Here is a 12,703-nt window from a genome sequence, read left to right on the forward strand (position 1 = left end):
CCTGGTATGTCGACAACCCTGACACAGACAGGGCTTGATATACAGACTCAGTTTGACTCATTGACTATCATGAACAACACACATAATCATACACATATCCCACACCAAGCCCTCTACACTCCCTCCTCTCCTGATATCACCTTTTGCTCCCCCTGCCTAACCCCAACAACATCATGGAGAGTGGTCAGAACCCTTGGCTCTGACCACCTTCCAATCATCATCACCAAAACAAGATGCACCCCAGTCGGCCACAGACACACTTACACCAATTACAAGAGAGCTAACTGGGAAGCTTTTACTGAAGAGACAGAACAACATTTTGAAACACTTAACAGTACACCAATCACAAACATAAACAATGCTGTGCACACTTTTAATACAATCATACAAAATGCAGACAAGAGATACATCCCTAGAGGCAACAGAAAATCACACAACCCCAACTTCACACCAGAAATCCAAAGCCTCATCAGACAAAGTGACACACTTAAACACGGTACCCCCACACCTATCCCTCAAAACATAGCAGACCAAATACAAACACTAAACACTGTGATTGCCAATAAAATACATGAACAAAAAACACAAAATTGGCAAAACTTTATCAGTACACATGATCACAAAACAAACACCAGCAAATTGTACAAAACACTCAACAGCATTACACTATCCAACAGTAACACTACACGCTCTCACGCAGCAATAATCACAACAACAGATAATCTACCCTCAAACAGACAACAAGCAAACGCACTCATACGTCATTTTGCACAGACAAGCCATCTCACTTCTCACCCTGACGACCGACGCACCATTCGACGTAAGAAAGACTTTCCCACAGACACTATATACCCTTCATAGACAGTCAGACAAAACTCATAATACATAGTCTCAAGCACTCATCTGCCTGTGGCCCTGATAACATAAGCAACATCCACCTAAAACACATTGGACCACAAGGTATACACGCACTCACAAACATTGCAAACTACAGCTATTCACACAACACTATACCTGACATCTGGAAGCATGGTAAAATAATCACCATTCCAAAACCGAACAAAGACCCAACAATCCCAACATCGCACCGTCCAATCACACTTCTCTGCACCCCCTCTAAAGTCATTGAACGCCTAATACTTAAACTTGTCACACCACATATTCCCCTTGCTGACTCACAACACGGTTTTAGGCCACTACACTCCACAAACACTCTTCTGACAAACCTCACACAAAGAATTTTAGATGGCATCAATTCAGATAGGCCCCACCAAAGAACACTTCTTATAACATTAGACATTAGTAAAGCTTTTGATGCTATCCCCCGCCACAACCTAACAAATAAAATATATAACACAGACATGCACAATAACACCAAAAGATGGCTGGCCAATTATCTGGCAGGTAGGAATGCTTACGTGTCATATAATGGCCAATCATCGCACATCAGAAACATTAAGAACGGAGTACCACAGGGCTCGGTTCTATCCCCCACACTATTTAATCTATACATGCATGACTTACCCACGCCAGACACCTCAGAAATACAAATCTCTTCCTACGCAGACGACATAACAATCACATGCACACATCGTAACACAGACAAAGCTGCAGAAATAATCCAGCCATACCTTGACTTACTCAACACATGGTTCATCACAAACAGACTCAAAATAGCTCCAACCAAATCTACAGCAACACTTCTCACCAACTAGACAAAAGAACACAAATACATACCTCATCTCTACATCAACAACACTTTAATACCACACACAAACACACCAAAAATTCTTGGTGTAACATACGATACATCCATGTCTTTCAAACAACACATCACAAACATAAAAAACAAATGCACACCCAGACTTAACGCACTTAAGTCAATCACTGGAACAACATTTGGACAAAACAAAGAAACTAATATAACAATATACAAACAATGCATACGCTCAGTGTTGAATTATGCGAGTCCTGCATGGGCTCCTAATCTCAGTGAGACACACCACAACACCCTTCAAATCATACAAAACAAAGCCCTAAAAACAATTACAGGCTGCACAAATACAACACCTACAGACCATTTACACCATGAAACAAAAGTCCTCAAAGTCAAGGACCACCTCGACATGAGAGGCACACAAACACTTGCCGCAGCCACCACAAACACATTACACCCGCTACACTACATAGCAGAACACCCACACACACCAAGAAACATTAAAACAACACCCAAAGACCTTTATCACGCACAGATACTCTCTTCTCTTCCTCCACAACCACCAAATACCAGCCTCCAGAAACATATTCATAATCATATCACTCACCGCTCCATTAACACACTGAAAGACAACACACTGCTGCATGCCAGACCCCCTGATATCCACCCTTCTGAATCCTCTCTCCCATGAAAGGACAGAGTCCACTTGGCCAGACTGCGGTGTGGTCACCACCCAGCACTTCTAAGCTACCAGAAGAGGCTGGATGACCGCGTTGTGAACAGCTGCCCAGGATGTAACACTTCACCCCATACCATACAACACATAATGGAAGACTGCATTATACACAATCATGCACGCAAACAACACAACATACGCTCTATAAAGGATTTGTGGGAAAACCCAGTTTCGGCTATGGCATTCCTTGGGGAGACGGGACTGCTCGGACAGACAGTCTAGGGAACGACAACAACAACAACAACAACAACTTTGGCTACCTCTCTTGTAAGGGGGAAAAAGCTCCTAAACTACTTACAGCTGGTAAAGTGACCGTGTTGACCGCTGGGTGTTGATGCGTCCATGGTGTCCAGGGTCCCTGTATTGATGGGAAGTCTGTGTGTTGATATTTGCGGAGATGCTCCACTGGGTACCCTGATTGCCCACGCATGTACTCGACCCAATTTGCAACTAGCACCTCCCCATTCAGGTCATGGGTGTTTATATACTCCTCTCCTCCATTTACTGAAACCATAGATCTAAATAGTAATATGACATGAGTAGAAAAAAAAAAATAATGACATTAATAATAAATCCAGAAACAAATTGTCAAGATTGTATATTCTAGTTACATTTTCTTTAAAAATACGTCTAAGTCATAATCAAATTGTAAATTAATTTCTTGGTTTGCTTAGTTACTATGCTGCAGGACAAGTGGGGTGCAGGGTAATGTTCCCTCTAAGCTGTGTGCATGTGCATGCACACACGTTTTACAAATGGTACACAAAGGAAAAATGTGTGCACACAAGGTTTTCAAGATGAAATTGAAATTTTCTAATTAAAGAAATTAATTGTATAATTTCATAAGAATTTAAAACAAAAGAAAGGTGATTTTGAGAATTTGTCAATTTCATAAAATCACATGTCTTGAGATCCTTTGTATTGTGTTCTGCAGTCAGTATGGTGACCCACATAAGTACACACATACTTTGCAAAGAAGGCAAAATTTGCACACAACCAAATTTCTGTGCTCTCTCACTGCAGCAAAGAATTAAGAGGGACCATTGGTGTGGGGGCAGGCTTTCAGAAGTGAATTCTCTGCAAATGTCATTAAATATAAAATCTTTAATTCAGGCTAACACCAGTAAATTTTATTAAGCTAAGAAGAACTCCAGCTCTTCAAAGGGAAGAAAATGACTTTTTTCAATAATGCAGGTAACAGTGTTTTTGTTACAAGGGATTAGGGGGAGAGCTGTTACCAGAAGTAGGAGGGTCTTAGGTTTGCCACTGCTACAGGTGTGGGGCCCTCACACTTTACAAGGTTCCTGAGTTTAAGCTCCAATGTAAAAGAGGCTACTACCTGTTGCAAAAGTCAAACTTACAGCACTCTGCTTTGAGGCAAGGTGATCAATGCCTCCGAGGTTTTAGGTACACCACCACACCAGGGTTGTCTTACTTACTTACCAGTCTTACCATACACCAGGTAGGGCGATGCCCTGTCAGCGATGATGCCTCACGAAGTCCCTCCACAAGTCCCTATCGGCATACAGCTGCACACTCTCCACCTCTTCCATAGTTCTTCCTCTTGACTCTATGGCTTGTCTGATACCGTCTCTCCATCTCTTCCTGGGTCTTCCTGTTGGATGCTTTCCTTGTGGCTGCCACTGGTAGTATTTTAATGGGTACTGATGCTCATTCATCCTCATGAAGTGGCCAAACCATCTTAATTGGCTTTTCTCTACATATTCTAATATTGGCTCTATTTCCAGCTCTCTTCTCAGGGTTGTTGTTGACAAAATTGATCAAATCCTTCCCACTATAATCTACAATAAAACAAAAAATGTCTGCAGTGGACAATATAAAGAAAAATGGGATCACATGAAGAATTGTCACCCCAGTCTTCGACAGGGTGACAATTCTTCATGTGGGCCATCCTGGGTTTACAATTCTTCAGCTGTAAAGTTGATAACTATAAACATAACCCTCATTCAACCTAACCTAACCTAACGAAATTTTTATTCCACTGTTGATATTTGGCATACTGGGGTGACAATTCTTCATGTGCCCCAAAAAATGTAACATTTGCAAAACTTGTTTGTCCATATTGGATGGAGGCTGACTGGATGCCTCATGACCATGGGTCTTCTGCAAGAGAGACCAGGGCCAATGGACTAATTGATTGATCACACTTATAGATGCAACTAAAAAGAAAAGAAAAAAAGTGCTTTTTTTATATAGAAAACATGATTTTGTTAAAAAAAAAATCTTGACATAAAATATGGATTTTTTTTTTTTTTTTTTTATGCAGCTCCTGCCACTTATCCACCACTACTACAACCACAGCCATCAACCAGCAGGGATTCTACTGCTTCAAGCAACATCCCTACTTTCCAGCTTGAGTTGGATGATTCAGAAACGGCTACCGGCCACAGATTTCCCCATCTGATATAGAGGAGCCTGAAGAGGAACAGCAGGAACCGCAGGACTTGGATTGATGGAGTCAGAAGTTCAGAGCCTACTATATCTACAATGTCCAAGTCTGATGTCTGTTCCTAGGAACTTCCCCCCCTCCAGGGGATGGCCATGACAGATGGAAGGCTCCATTTGCTCCTATCCTTCCTTGCACTCTCTTCTTGCTTTTTCCTTCCAGGCCCGTAGACCATGAGTAATTTGTGCATACCACCTTATTGTATATCCTATTTTATGTGTATGTTTAACCATTCATGATGAGGAAATTTGGAGTGTTTAATCTTTGAAGATTATACTAAGAGTAAATTTTGTAAGGTAGCCATATTGGCCCATATACAGTATCTACACATGTTGTAGCATGAGTCCTGACTAAAAATGTCAATTACTTTTTTATTTTCATACTGTGTCTGATGTCTCTTTGGATAAGGTAGATACGCATATGTGGAGGGATGAATCAAGCACTTACACCTGTTTTCATATACCTGATATTTAATATCTGAACAAATTTGGACGTTAAAAATGTGATATATATATTTTTTATAATAAAACTTGCAATAATTTTTTTTATCACTAATCACAATACAATGTACAAATGACGCCCATCAATCTGGAATTTATGAGAGTAATTTCAAAGCAACGAACAAAAAAAAAGGTAATAACCAGTGGAAGGTGCCAAAATAATTGTCAATACCCCCTAAACAAACAAAAATCATTTAAAGAAATTATTTTCGACACAAAATGTGGAACTTACATCTGCGAGTAAGCCAAAGATAAGAATATGTGAACCTGCAGTTGTGGAACAGCATGTGTTGGGGGGGTGGGAGGGGTGTGTGTCACCTTTACATGCAGCCTTTAGTTTAATTTTCTTTATTATTATTTTTAACATTTGTAAGCAGAACAAAACTGAGATGGGCTGCAGGGCATGTGGCACGTATGGAGGACCATAGAACTCCAAAACAATCAGTTATGATGTGTAGAATGCCTGGAAAGAAGAATTATATTTAACATAAATGTAACCATCACTATGTAATGAATTAGTCAAAACTTACAAGAATGTTAAAATGGATCTTGTATCATTACTTTTCATTCATTCGACAAACATGTTTGACAAACTGTCAAACATTCCCACGGTCAAACATCACTTCAAACACGTTTGACGAACCATTTGACATTCACACGGTCAAATGTCACTTCAAACACGTTTGTCAAATGTGTTTGACAAACCGTTTGACAAAACGTGTCGATTGAACGTATCGATGTGAAATGTTTGTGTACAAATCGACATGTATAAAGGAACATTCACACGGTCAAACGGTTTTGTCAAACATTCCCACTGTCAAACATAACTTCAAACACGTTTGACAACCATTCACACGGTCAAACATCACTTCATACACGTTTGACAAACATGTTTGCCCGGAAATAATCAACGACGTTGCTATATGAAGGATATCTTTCTACAATTTTTTTTTTTTTTCAGAAGAGTCACGATATTTCTTTCTTTGTAGTCGAGATGAAGTACCAGCCAAGTATTGATCGACTCTGACTTCATTATAGTTTTGTTCTTTCATCAGGCAGTCGAAAAAATTGCAAATATTAGGGTGGTGTCCAGCAACCTGTGTCTCAAATGTCCTATGCCATAGTTTTAAGTACTAATTTGTCATTTTTAATAGTTCTGTCATTAAAGAATTTGAACTACAGGTATTCTTAATAAATACGAAAAGAAATTCTACCCTGTTTTTGTAGTATCCTAAATAAAGGCTATGGAAGTAACTATTTCATTACCAAAGGTAAAGTGTGCTAAATCAAGGAACAAAACTACAATGAAGTCAAAGTCGATCAATACTTGGCTGGTACTTCATCTCGACTACAAAGAAAGAAATATCGTGACTCTTCTGATCGGATAAAGAACATTGTAGAAAAGATATCCTTCATATAGCAACGTTGTTGATTATTTGCGGGCAATAGCCCATAACCTAGCTTGTTAATTTTAAGTAAACCAATTTATAGTTCTAAGTTTAATTTAAACTAATTTGTAATTTTCAATAGTTCTGTCATTAAAGAATTTTAACTATTCTTGATCAATACTACGAAAAGAAATTCTTCATCCTAAATAAAGGTTATGAAAGTGATTATTTCATTATCAAAGGTAAAAGTATGCTAAATGAAGGATGAAAACACAATGTAGTTATATATTTCAAATTAGAATATTTTTATTTTTCCGATGAATTGTGTATATCGATGAATTGAGCGTGTCGATAAATTGTTGTCGGTGAATTCGCCAGATCCCAAAATACATATTATTTTCATTATTTTATATTTCTAATCGTTAAGGGAATTTTCATTATAAATAATTTGATCTTTTAATAATTGTCGTCAAACTTGCGTAGCATCTAGGTGCAGACTTGCAAATCCAATATGGCTGACCTCCAGGAGGGCTATCAATCACACTGGGCTATTTTTCCTCCGACATCCTACCTCCAACCTCTATTTGAATATAGAAACCTAGACATCCCTAAGAACAATTCAACAGTATGTCTAACGTCCGTATCTAGGTTTATACAATCTCTTAGTTCATCCTTTATCTTTGCTAGATGTAACGGAAATATTATTTGAATATTTGAAAATTTGAATTTTGTAACCAACGTCGTTTTTGACTCGAACGAGCTCTCAACGGTCGTCGGCACCCAGTGGGATGAGAACATAAGAACGAAGGAGATTGCAAGAGACCATGTGGCCTACACTAGGCAGTTCCATGTCCATTACCACCTGTAATCCCCGACCATAAAGTTGTCTAACCGTTTCTTAAAACAACTTAATCTAAGTTTGTCCAGTTTAAATCCATTACTGCGAGTCCTGACCTGTTGTCTTGATATGATGACCTTGCCTGTGTCGAATCCATGACAGAGTCCCATAAGGTCATAATCCCATTGGTAAAAATCCCACGCCAATTAACCTAGGCCTATATTCATTAATAAATTTACCAAATGAAATTATACTTTAACAAATAGTGTTTATTAATACTATCAACATCCTGGAATATTATGTGTGGGATTATGATATTGACTATGGCATTTTGATTCGTGGGATTTTGATATATGGTTACAAATTTTAATTTTTCAAATCTCCAAACAACAAATTATCTTTCCGTCATATGCTGTTGAATATGTCCTTAGAGACGTCTAGATGTCTGCTATTGTGTTTGCGAATTTTGATGATTAACATTATATCATCTTGATACTTGGTATCTTTATAATTACTTTTGTCGATTAATTTGCAATATTAGGTTCTTTAAGGAAGAAGGAATCAAATGAAGACATTGTATTTAATGTAGATACTTTGCAGTACACGGAATGCGCCAAAAAGGGTGAGTTTGGACAAGAAATATTTACATTTTGGTGGAAATATGTTGTTGTCAGAAATATAATCTATGCTTAATCGTACAACTGTGCTCATGCATAGATGACAAAAAGAAAAAGAAAAACACAAATTTTTAGATTCTCACATTGGGAAAGACGTCATTAATCCCACAATGCACCGCGCTCCATTGCCGTCATTATTTTCGTGACGTCGATAGAAAACGCTATTTTTGTATATATATATATATATATATATATATATATATATATATATATATATATATATATTAAGTTTCCTGATTATCTCTATCGAGTTTTTGGTCTTCATCGCCAAAAGTCAAGGAAAAAGTTGCCGTCGCGCAATGACCATACAAAAGGACCGAAAAATCTTCCCGCGCTCTGATGCCGACGTTATGACGTCACGTCGCATCAAAATCCATATTTTCTATATTTTTAAAACATCTTTCTCTCCACGTGTTTAAAAAAAAAAATCAGAATGCTTCGTTTAACACAATTGTCAAAATTCATCGTCTTTTCTATATTTTTAAAACGTTTCTCTCTACATGTATTTCAGGATTTTCTCAGAATGTTTCGCTCAGTTTTAATAAGAACACAATTGTCAAAATTCATCGTCTTTTCTTAAAACACTTTTCTCTACACGGCTTTCTCAGAATGTTTCGTTCAGTGTTACGTAAGGCCACGTGCTGACCTGAAAATTTCGCTCCCTGATACCATGACAACATCTTGATTTCCCTTGCATGTCGTCTTCAAACTAGGCAAAAACACCGTCGATTTCCATCTTCACACTAGGCCAAAATACCGTCGATTTTCTCCACAGAGGGAAAAATACCGTCGATTTCCATCTTCACACTAGGCAAAACTGCCGTCGATTTCCATCTACACACTAGGCAAAAATGCCGTCGATTTCCTCCTTCACACAGGGCAAAAATGCCGTCAATTTCCATCTACACACTAGGCAAAAATACCGTCGATTTCCATGTTCGCACTAGGCAAAAATGCCGTCGATTTCCATCTTCACACTACGCAAAAATACCGTCGGTTACTATCTTCACACTAAGCAAAAATGCCGTCGATTTTCATCTTCACACTAGGCAAAAATACCGTCGATTTCCATCTACACACTAAGCAAAATTACCGTCGATTTTGATGTACACACTAGGCAAAAATGACGCCGATTTCCATCTTCACATTAGGCAAAATGTCGTCGATTTTTGTTTTCTATGTCGATGTCTTTCTTCACATTTGACAGAAAAATCGTTTATTTTTTGTTTTATTCGTGATGACCATACACAAGGACCGAAAAATCTTCCCGCGCTCTGATGCCGACGTTATGACGTCACGTCGCATCAAAATCCATCATATTTTCTAATCTTTCTTTCTCAGAATGTTTCGTTCAACACAATTGTCAAAATTCATCGTCTCTTCTATATTTTTAAAACTACATGTATTTAAGGATTTTCTCAGAATGTTTCGCTAAGTTTTGATAAGAACACATTTGTTAAAATTCTTCTTAAAACATTTTTCTCTACACGGCTTTCTCAGAATGTTTCGTTCAGTGTTACGTAAGGCCACGTGCTGACCTGAAAATTTCGCTCCCTGATACCATGACAACATCTTGATTTCCCTTGCATGTCGTCTTCAAACTAGGCAAAAACACCGTCGATTTCCATCTTCACACTAGGCCAAAATACCGTCGATTTCCTCCTTCACACAGGGCAAAAATACCGTCGATTTCCATCTTCACACTAGGCAAAACTGCCGTCGATTTCCATCTACACACTAGGCAAAAATGCCGTCGATTTCCTCCTTCACACAGGGCAAAAATGCCGTCAATTTCCATCTACACACTAGGCAAAAATACCGTCGATTTCCATGTTCGCACTAGGCAAAAATGCCGTCGATTTCCATCTTCACACTACGCAAAAATACCGTCGATTACTATCTTCACACTAAGCAAAAATGCCGTCGATTTTCTCCTTCACACAGGGCAAAAATGCCGTCGATTTTCATCTTCACACTAGGCAAAAATACCGTCGATTTCCATCTACACACTAAGCAAAATTACCGTCGATTTTGATGTACACACTAGGCAAAAATGACGTCGATTTCCATCTTCACATTAGGCAAAATGTCGATTTTTGTTTTCTATGTCGATGTCTTCCTTCACATTTGGCAGAAAAATCGTTTATTTGTTGTTCTATTCGCGATGACCATACACAAGGACCGAAAAATCTTCCCGCGCTCTGATGCCGACGTTATGACGTCACGTCGCATCAAAATCCATCATATTTTCTAATCTTTCTTTCTCAGAATGTTTCGTTCAACACAATTGTCAAAATTCATCGTCTCTTCTATATTTTTAAAACTACATGTATTTAAGGATTTTCTCAGAATGTTTCGCTAAGTTTTGATAAGAACACATTTGTTAAAATTCTTCTTAAATTTTTTTCTCTTCACGGCTTTCTCAGAATGTTTCGTTCAGTGTTACGTAAGGTCACGTGCTGACCTGAAAATTTCGCTCCCTGATACCATGACAACATCTTGATTTCCCTTTGATGTCGTCTTAAACTAGGCTTAAAAACACCGTCGATTTCCATCTTCACACTAGGCCAAAATACCGTCGATTTCCATCTTCACACAAGGCAAAAATGCCATCGATCACTATCTTCACACTAGGCAAAAATGCCGTCGATTTTCCCCTTAATACAGGGCAAAAAGCTGTCTTTATTTTCATCTTCACACTAGGCAAAAATGCCGTCGATTTCCTCCACACTAGGCAAAAATACCGTCGATTTCCATGTACACACTAGGCAAAATGCCGTCGATTTTGGTTTTCTATGTCTATGTCTTCCAAAAATTGGTTATTTTTTGTTCTATTCGCGTCTTATATATATAAAAAACACACTAAGTTCCTTCAACGGGACAGAACACCGTAGTAATTTCCTCACATGGACTTCCTTCACACATGACAAAAATACAGTCGATATTTTCCCCCCCAAAACCCGTAAAGGTGTTTTTGTCCCTTGAGAATAATAATAATAATAATAATAATAATAATAATAATAATAATAATAATAATAATAATAATAATAATAATAATAATAATAATAATAATAATAATAATACAGGTTGACATTCAAAAATCCGGCAACCTCGGGACCTGAGGATTGCCGGATTTTTTATGTTTATAATTTTGTATGGTGTACCCCGTATATATTTAAAGAAAATTACCACCTGTATGTAGAGTCCTTTAATGGGAAAATATAAACACTAAGTGAAAAGCAAATGAATTTTTATTATTCACGAACTAAATAAAATACAATAAAGATAGTTATGTAAAATTTCAATTCAATTTTAATAAAACACATAAAACTGATCCTCCGAAGAATTTTAATTAAACTAAATAAAATACTCCGTACTGTACTTCTTAGAAAAGAAGCTAAATAGCAGATGGGTTTTTTACACGTCATTTTAATTCAATTTTAATTCAACTAAATAAAACTGATCCTCCTAAGAATTTTAATTAAACTAAATAAAATACTCTGTACTTCTTGAGAAAAGAAGCTAAAGAGCAGCAGGTGGTCTGTCAGGATCATCTTCATCATTACTGACCGTCATAACATCATCGGCAACAGGAACAGCTTCAATTGATGGAGGAACTGTTGATTGTGGTGACAGCACATCTGGTTGACTTGAAGATGATGGCAGTCGATTATCTAGTGTGGACACTGCTGCTGCTTCCTGCTTCCTAGCTATATTCTTGAATATCTCGTGCAGTGTCTGTTGCTTCATAAACTTGGGTCTTTCGTTAATAAGTTTATCTTGGAGCAAGTAAATATTCATGATTTCTTGTTCACTTATGAAACTTCTTTGCTCTAGTCCAGCCAGCAGTTCAGTTGTCAACGCAATTAACCTGTCAATAGAGATTCTTTCCCTCACATCTTCCTCCTTTTCGTCACTCACTGCTTCCATCTTTATCACCACCTGTACAAGCATTTCCCTCCGGATTTTAAACCCTCCACAATTTCTGAATCAGTGTAACGATGAACTGTAGGCACATTATCATCAACATCCATCCATTCTGTTAAAACATCTTCATTTAACCCATTCAACTCCGATGACAAGATTCTTGTCATTTGGTCAAATAAAACAAAAAATCATAAAACACCAAAATGTTTGATCAAACAGCACCAGAAGAAAAATATGACGTCAGCAGTCCTCCTCGCTTCGCTCGCGAGCTCGCTCGCGAGCGAAGCGAGGAGGACTGCTGACGTCATATTTTTCTTCTGGTGCTGTTTGATCAAACATTTTGGTGTTTTATGATTTTTTGTTTTATTTGACCAAATGACAAGAATCTTGTCATCGGAGTTGAATGGGTTAACCTTGATGAAAGCTCCTTGGCATCAGGATTAGTTACATCTT

Source organism: Oratosquilla oratoria, chromosome 12 (assembly GCF_046742065.1).
Source record: "Oratosquilla oratoria isolate Oo_2021 chromosome 12, ASM4674206v1, whole genome shotgun sequence".
Classification (NCBI taxonomy): Eukaryota; Metazoa; Arthropoda; class Malacostraca; order Stomatopoda; family Squillidae; genus Oratosquilla; species Oratosquilla oratoria.